The sequence below is a fragment of the Felis catus genome, chromosome A3, assembly GCF_018350175.1.
Source record: "Felis catus isolate Fca126 chromosome A3, F.catus_Fca126_mat1.0, whole genome shotgun sequence".
Classification (NCBI taxonomy): Eukaryota; Metazoa; Chordata; class Mammalia; order Carnivora; family Felidae; genus Felis; species Felis catus.
This window is the reverse complement of record NC_058370.1, coordinates 46,792,678-46,801,476: the sequence shown is the minus strand read 5'-3', so window position 1 is coordinate 46,801,476 and position 8,799 is coordinate 46,792,678. Positions and strand designations below refer to the sequence as shown.

Sequence of the window (8,799 nt, the reverse complement as noted above, 5' to 3'; positions counted from 1 at the left end):
TACCAGCTTTCATTGTTACCACCTTGTCAGAATCTCTGTGTGGGCCGTCAAGGTTCAGTAATAGCTGGAATTACTCCTCCAGTTTAGAAGAATAGCATGTGAGGCAGGTTGGGCTCCTGAAAACAGGTACTGAGACAGAGTTTTGAAAGTAAATTGTTAACAGGGGTCAACACCTGTGAAGGAAAGGGAGCAAAAACAAGATGGGGCAGAGGAAACAGTCAAACTGTGGTACAGGCATGACAAAGCTTGATCATCATGATGGGGACCACCCGTTGTCATGCATAAAGCAGAAATTGCCAGACTTGTATTCTCTTTTTTCACTTTGAGAGGGACTGGAGTTCCAGCAAGTCTGCCATCTGCAGCTGAGGCAAAGCCTGAAGGTGCTGGCAGCTGGGTGCCCCCCGATGCCTATAACTCCACAACTGGAAACAAGTTCTGCTTTGAAGGTGAGTCTGGGCAGCACATCAGTGTGTCTGCAACACATGGCTAGATAAGTCCTTGTAGGCATCTCAGGAATCTGTAAGCACAAAACATCAATTTTTTGAATAGTTAATGAAGTTATATTATTGGTTGATTTTCACTACATTTGACCAAAGTGCCCACTCTTCTAGGTAGGTCTGGAGTCCACTGTATATTAGCATAGACAGCAGTCAAGTCTGAGGCTCGATTTGTTGTTGTTGTTGTTGTTGTTTTTGTTTTAATTTCTGATGTGATTTTTTTGGGCTGCATTCATGTTCCATGTTGTAAATTTGAACACTGAATGGACAAAATGGCATATTGAATTAACTGTTTTTGTCCATTTTACTTTCAGGAACCCTTTGAAGACATGTGACCAAAATTTTGAAGGTCTTTTTTTCAATTATACTTTTCCCTGGGCTGTTTTTTTGTATGCACAAACCATATTCTCTCAGCTGAGAGCAACTGCCTTCTTTGAAAGCCACATTAATTATAATAAGTGTATGATGATTTTCCAAATGCACAGTAAAATAGCTTTTTATTCACCAAAATGTTGTGAGAAAAATTTATTGGTAGCTATGCCCTTATAAAGAAGCATTCAATCAATAAGAACACCTCATGAATGCTCACTGGGAAGGAGAAGTGTAGCTCTAATGTCTCCCCTTGACTTCCGATGTGCAAAGCTCTCTTGTGTTTTATTACATTTTAATCCTGCAGCAGCTTACAGGGTGGGAAAACTAGAAAGAACAACCTCATCTTACAGATTAGATGTCTCCCTCAAAGCAATTGAGTGGCTATCAAAGACCAACCCACCCAAAAATTACACAGCAGTCTCTCATTTCAAGTTGTCCTAATAAATCAAAGACTGCATATGTGCATTTGTAGGACACATTCATCCATATTAAAATCTGTGCCTGCTGGCCCCAGTCAGTGGATTTGTTTGCCAGGAACTATGATCATAAACAATGAAAAAGAATTGGGAAATGAGGAAATCTGGGGAAGCATTTTTTATGGAGTGCCCAATGCAAAATGTAGTGGATTCTCTGCATGTCTCATATAACTAAGTCTTCCTTCACCAGACCAAGAGATGGAGAACCACTATACCCATTCCACAGATAAAGAGATCAGAACTTCAATCAGTTCTCAAAAGTGGTGGAACCAGCAGTTCAACTCCTTAATGTCTGACTTCAAACTTCTGGCATTCTCCTGATCCTTCTCCCCCTCGCTGCCCATCTCTCCCCCTCTCCTGTCCTCACCACTGCAACTGCTTTTGTCCTTGGAAGAATAAGTGTTATTATCTCAAAGAATTCTAGTATTCTGCAACTCCCCTGAGTGTTGTTGTTATTATTATTAATAAACAAAGAGATATAAGAGAACATAAGGGAAATTGTCTTGGATGCACTAAACTCAAAATTAGAAGTTTTCCCCCAATATTCCATTTCAGAAGAAAAGAAAATAACCTTTCCAAATGGGTTCCAGTTGTAACTAAAAGTCATCTAGAATTTTATCCCAAACTTTTGAACTATTTCAGACCTTGGTACCCTTCAAAGCCCTCAGGTTTGTGATGTGCCCATTAATTCCCTATGAGGTAGTCATGTCCTCAAGTTGGGGGGGTAGTGTGGCAAGAATCCCACTGTAACTTTGACAAATCTGATCTCATTCATCATCATCTCTGCTTCAGCTACCATCTGACAACTCACTAGTCTCTAGGCACAGATACATGCTCTAGATCTGGAACCCTTCACTGTATTCACTGTAATGAGAAAATGTGCCAATATTTCGATGACGGTAGGATCTGGGTTTCTCAATGTTAAAGGTTAGTTCACCCGTTTCAGAAACTCAGAGTCTGTCCAAATAAAAAGAAAAAATGTAACATCAGCTGGTGGCTTCTTGCAACTTTTATTTTATCTAGAAAGAATTAATAGTAGTAGAAAGGAAGGGTGCCTGGGTGGCTTCAGTTGGTTGAGCATCTGACTTCAACTCAGGTCATAACCTCATGGTTTTTGAGTTTGAGTCCCACATCAGGCTCTGTGCTAACAACTTGGAGCCTGGAGCCTGATTTGGATTCTGTGTCTCCCTCTCTCTGCACCTCACCTGCTCTCTCTCTGCGTCTCTCTCTCTCTAAAAATAATTTTAAAAAAAAAAACATTTCAAAAATTAGAAAAATAGCAGAATTTGGGAGGTCCAGGCTAAGGTGGGATCCAGAAGCATGGACTCTGCAGCCAGACTGGATTCATCCCCATCTCCCACCCACACTAGCTGGACCATGGATATGTTACTTAACCTCTCTTGGCCTCAGTTTTTTTTTTAAGCTTTAAAATAGGGGTAGCGCTTACATTAGAGTCTTATCATGAGGAGCCAGAACTTGAATCTATGTCAGGCTATATAAAATGTTTGTTAAACTATTATAAATGATAGATAGATAGATAGATAGATAGATATACAGTTATAGATAAGAGGAGAGAGAGAAATAGAAAATATATTGGGGGGGGAGAAAGGAGTACACAACTTACAAATGCAAGTTATGACCTTGATAAAGGCAAAGATTTCTTAACAGGACACAAAGAGCAATAAGCATGAAGAAAACTTGTAAAAACTGGACTACGTCAAAATTAAGAACTTCTGTTTTCTGGAAAGCACCACTATGAGATTGAAAAGGCAAGTCATAAAGCAGGAGAGGTTATTACAGTATATATGCCTGACAGAGGACTTGCCAGAATATATAAAGAATACCTACAAATCAATAAGAAAAAGCTGCACAACCCAATAGAAGAATGGTCAAGAGACTTGAACTGACATTTCACAAAAGAAAACTCCCAAATGGCTAACAAGCATATGAAAAGATTCTCAACATAATTATTCATGAGGTAAATGCAAATTAAAACCACAACATGATAGCAATGGATATCAACCAGGATGGTTTGAATGACTAACTGAAAAAGGCAGAGCATACCGACGTGTTGGCAAGTACGAAGAGCAACTAAAACACCAATGTTTTTTGAGAACTGTAGGTAGAGAGACACCATTTAGAAAATAATGAGGCATTTACGACCCAAAAAAAGAGTTAAAATGGCTACTGTCTGACCACCCACTAGATAGAACCAAGTTTCTTTTTTTCTTTTCTCTTGCTTTTTTTTTTAAGAGAGCGTGCAAGCACGCACACAAGCAAGAGAAGGGTAGAGAGAAGGAGAGACAGAATTCCAAGCAGGCTCTACACCATCAGCACAGAGCTCAATGCAAGGCTCAAATTCAAAATTGTGAAATCATGACCTGAACTGAGATCAAGAGTCGGACACTTAACCAACTGTGTCATCCAGGCATCCCGAAGCAAGTTTATATTTGAAATGTGAATATAATAATTATCAGGGCCTATAAAATAACTACATGGTGAGTCATGCAAAAATCTACAATGTCTACACAATATGAATAATGATTCTCTCACCCCATTCCTGTGCTAGAATAACCAGTTGCTTACCTCCTGCTTCATCTTCAACCCTTTTGACAATGCAGAGAAATAGCCAGGTTCGTATTTCATTAAGATGTAAAAGGAATAGAAAGTCTGGATGCAATATAGTGGTTGTAAAGTAGAGATTTCTGATTGACCTTCAGTGAGCAGGCAGTTATCTAAGAAAAGTGACCTCAGATCCCTATCAGAGGATTCTTCTATGTAGAGACCATCTTGTACGGTGCTCCATTTTTGTGTTACCAGTTCCACTCAAGAAACAAGATCCTGCATGATAAAGTGCTTTTGAAACTTTGAGAAACTAAGCTGTTTTTAGAGGCATTCAAGATAGACTTGTGTTAGACTGAATTGTGTTTTGTGGCCTCATGGTGCTTTCTTGCTCTGCGTAGTTTGGGTCCTCTAAGAAAGAATATGAGATTGGACATGAGGGAGACTCGTTGGAGAATTTCTTATGAGATTAGATGCGAGGTAGTCAGGGAGATAGGGACTGGGGAGATGGGGCTTCAGACTGAAATTCTGTGAAAGTCTTAGCTGGGGTAACTGGGAGTCCCCAAGCAGAGGTTACTAATACAGAGTCCCACATTGGCAAGAAGGGGCTGGTTCTAGCAGCCTTGCTATGTTCAGCCATTGGTTGTGACCAATGTGGGGAAAGCACAGCCTCAGCATAACTATGATGGTGGATCTGAAGGTGTGGCACCTTGCACTTCAATCAACTGCTTCTTAGAGCAGATTCCTTCCAACGAAGAACTCGGTGGTGCCCCTCCATGGCTGACACACTTTTTGTTTCCTAACAAAAGCTGAATAATGTAGCAATAATAACAGTAATAGGAACTAACATTTTGAATACTTATCATATGCCAGATACTTTTCTAAGTACCTTACATATTGACAACTCATAAACTAGGAATGGAGGGGAAGGGGAAAGTGGGTGATGGGCATTTAGGAGGGCACCTGTTGGGATGAGCACTGGGTGTTGTATGGAAATCAATTTGACAATAAATTCCATATTAAAAAAAAAGGAATGGAGGGGAAGGAGTTAACTATTCTGATGAACTTACATATGCAAAACAATGTTCCAGGTACTTTATATGTGCACTCTTGTTGTAAGGTTCAAGAAATGTTGGTTTAAACACCAGTCTTACCATTAATTTACTGTTTCATCTTGAATGTGTCCTCAGAGACCTCTAGATCTCTGTTAAAAAATATCTTAGAGATTCTTATTGCATGCTTTTCAGTTCCTTTGTAATTTGTAATTGTATCTTCGCTTATTTATCTGTGATGCCTATCTAATGAGGATGAAGAATTTGCCTGTTTTACTTATCAGAATAAGGGTTTGCACAGTGAATATCCGTAAGTCATAAATAAATATGAGTTAAATCAGTGAATAAATTTTCATAGTCTACTCTCTGTCAGTTACCCAGAGAATCTCATTTCCATCACCCTAGAAATAAAATATCTATGGGTTTTTTTGTGTGTGTTATAAACATTTGTATGTCTATAAGTACTTAATTATTTAATTTGTGGTAAAAGTTTGAAAAAACAAAATTATGGCATCAATGTAATGAATAAGCTTTGTTGTAAAATCTCAATAAATCTGAATATTCTAATTTCCACTTTTGATCTTATTCCCCTTGCTCCCCCCGCACAAGATAACACACACAATCTGCTGAGACACTAAATCACACGACCCCTGAGTATGGTGACCACAAATCTCAGAATTTCTGGAGCAGGATCAATTCCCAATATTCTTTCTATTGTCTTTTTTCTGGGCAGATATACTCACAAATCATAAACAAAACATTCTTTAGCAGACCGGTTCCCAATTTTTGATTCAGAAAATATGGTCACCAGATTCTCAAAACTTCTGGAAGCTTTTCTTAGGAATTGTTTAGGGGAACTTTGGGTTTGTGGTGAACAGTTTTCCTGAAAATAAATCTAAGTGTCACAATACCTATTTCCATGTGTCAACAGCCTATTCTCCTAAACCTTTGAGGGTCTCTGTGCCTCCTGCTTGACCCTTTCCTACTTTCCTACCTGCTCACCTCCTTGACCCACCAGGCTCCCATCCTTCACCTTGCTTTGAGGAGTTAGTCTTCCCTAACCCTCCTCTGTGGCACCAGTAATCAAAAGAGTGTTCTATGACTTCACATGGTTTGAAACTCTTTTTCATAGAACTAGTGGGAGAAAGGTTTATGCTAGATTTTAAAGGCTGTCTTAAATTATATTCTCCGAGACGCAGACCTTGAGACAAAAGGCTTTCTTTGGGAGATAATCCCAAGCAGTATTGGACGGGATGTGGGATTAAGGAAACGAGACAGGAGAGGGATGGAAGCCAATAGGTGGAGATGGTAAATAAGCAGATTACCTCTATGGGCAACTGGGGCTCCGTACCTTGGAAGAGGGTATGGAATCCTCTGGAAGAGGGTGTAGAACATGCTTCTGTGTCATCCCACTGAGGGGCAAAGGAGTTACATCTTTAATCCACCAATTCCTATCTGAGATGGGTTGTGAGTTGGTCCTGGGGTTTTTTTTCACCCCCCAAATGCCAGTCTGCACCAACCCCAGGCAAGCAAAGTATGCTCCTGTGGCTCAATAAAGTCCTTGAACAATGAACCCAGTGTGCTTTCAGTAAGAAGCCCTTGGAATACATGAACAGGGAACCATCAAGGTCTGCCACAAAGACTAGAGGCACCTAAGAGCTGGGTGTGATGAACTTCTGTCTGAACTAATTCTCAGCCTGAAAACTTATGTCTCAGGCTCATCCAGTTTGATATTAACTAATGTAGCCCCTTAGCCCACACTAGCTGTTCCTCACAGAGCTTTTTCTCTGATCTAGAAAGCAACTCCTTGCCTTGGTTCATTCAAGGAGGCTTATGCTAATAAGGAAGAGCTCAGGAAACAGAGCACATAAGCAAAGAGTGGATTTCCATTGTGACTGGACCATATGTGTCTGCTATGGTAGAGGTGGTCTGGGATGTCACCACAACTGTGTATCATGTGCTGGACAATTGCTTTTCAACATTTATTGGATGTGACAATGTACTAGGTGTGGTCCTAGCCCAGGGGACTTAAAATCTAAATAAACCTCTAACTGTCTTTGATGTATGGTATTTTCCTTTCCTTTCATTCGGTGGTTCTTGGCAGCAGGTGCTGACATTTTTATTATTCACACATATGTCTCCAGGATACCATCTCACCAGAACACTTCAAATTTATGCAGAAACTTTCTTCCAAGGAGGCCAAAGCTCTTCTAAATAAACCATCTCTATCATCACGGGATTTTAAATGCAAGGAAATCTCCATGTGAAGGAAAAGAGGGGAAAACATGTTTCCCTCATGTCATACCTAGAGAAAGCAAGGACCACCGTGGGATGTGGCTTTCACAAAGGCTCTTTGCTACATGGGAGCAAGAAGCCTCAGTCTTTACATCTATAAAATAGGGAAGATAACAATAAGACCAACCATATATACATCTGTGAGAGGAATAAATAAGACAGCTCATGTGCCTGATACAAGACCAGGACATACTGCATGTGAATCATAATCATAACACCACAGAGATTCAAGTCTTAACATGCAGCCTCTCCTTAATGTGCAACTCGCCATATCATCTGGGTAAAATAGGAAAAATGAATTCAAGGACTGGTCCCAGTGTCTACCATAATGGGAACCACAACATATACCCTGAGCCTCATTTTTATCATGATGATGATGTCCCCCTTACATCCTTTTTTCAGAGTACTTTAGTGAAGCTTGGAGAAAATGGTACCTTTTGTGGTAGATGGGGTTGCGGTTTACAATCCTTCACTCCCCCATTTGCCATACAATTTGGTGGCCCATCCATCAATAATGGGATTGGCCATGTAACTAGATTTGTCCAGCAGGATCCTGGCAGAAGTAACACATGCCAAGGCCATAACATGCTGCATAGTTTGATTCGGACTCTTGTGGGATCGACCCAAGTAGAGAGGAGTACCAACTCTTACCACCACCTACCCTCCCATCTGGAGCACACTAGGGTTAACAGTGGAGTTATAAAAACAACCATAGTTCACATTCATTAAGCAATTACTGTATATCCAGGCACTGCTGTCAGCTTTTGACATCGTTTAACTCATATAATTAACAACAACCTTAGGAGCAGGTACTATTGTTACCCCAATTTTCATATACAGCAACAAAAGCCCATGGAGGACAAGTTACTCACCCAACTTCTTCCAAAAGCAATGAGGTTGCAGCTTAAAACTATGTGATCTGACTGCAGGGCCCAACTGTTGACCATTACACAGTACACAGAACATGGAAGTTAGGAAAACAAAGGACAGAGAACTCTAGAGCACAAACTCATCTGGGTGCCATGTGCCATTATGACAGGGCGCTTCAGCTGAAAAGTGAATGCAGATCTGAGCTCAAATCCTGACTCAGCGTTTCATCAGCCGTGTGGTCTTGGGCAGATGTAAATGTCTCTGGGCCTCTATTTCCTCACCTCTAAAATGGGATAGTATCGGTCCCTGACTGCTAGAGCTACTGTAAAGATTGAATGAGTCCGAGCCTATCCAGGGCTAACACTGAGCATTGAGCAATGTTAGTGTCCCTTACAGCAGCCAGGCTTGATCACTGTAGAACCCTGAGCATCTCTTTTGTAAGACTGAAGTGGTTAGGAAAAGTGACAGAAGCCCTGATGACAAATTTTCCCACCTTTGTGCTTAGCCCTGGAGCGGGTCTGACAAAGACAGAGCAGTCTTTCGCCCTGTTGCTGAAAAAACAGATTCTTCCTCGGATGGGAATGTGTAGAGCTCAGGTGTTAGATTTTGGTTTATGTTTTTAGATCAGCATCCAAAGGTTTGGGCAACTGATGTCATTCCCCTCTTACTTACCCA

General features: G+C 40.6%; 1 long non-coding RNA gene across 1 annotated transcript; it reads right to left on the bottom strand.

Moving 5' to 3' along the window:
• Window positions 1-229: 229 nt before the first annotated feature.
• Window positions 230-8,263, bottom strand: LOC109498581. The gene is made up of 2 exons (XR_002155406.3): window positions 8,127-8,263; window positions 230-517 (listed from the first exon to the last, which is right to left on the bottom strand). It is a non-coding gene; the product is annotated as an uncharacterized LOC109498581 (long non-coding RNA).
• Between the last annotated feature and the right edge of the window lie 536 nt (window positions 8,264-8,799).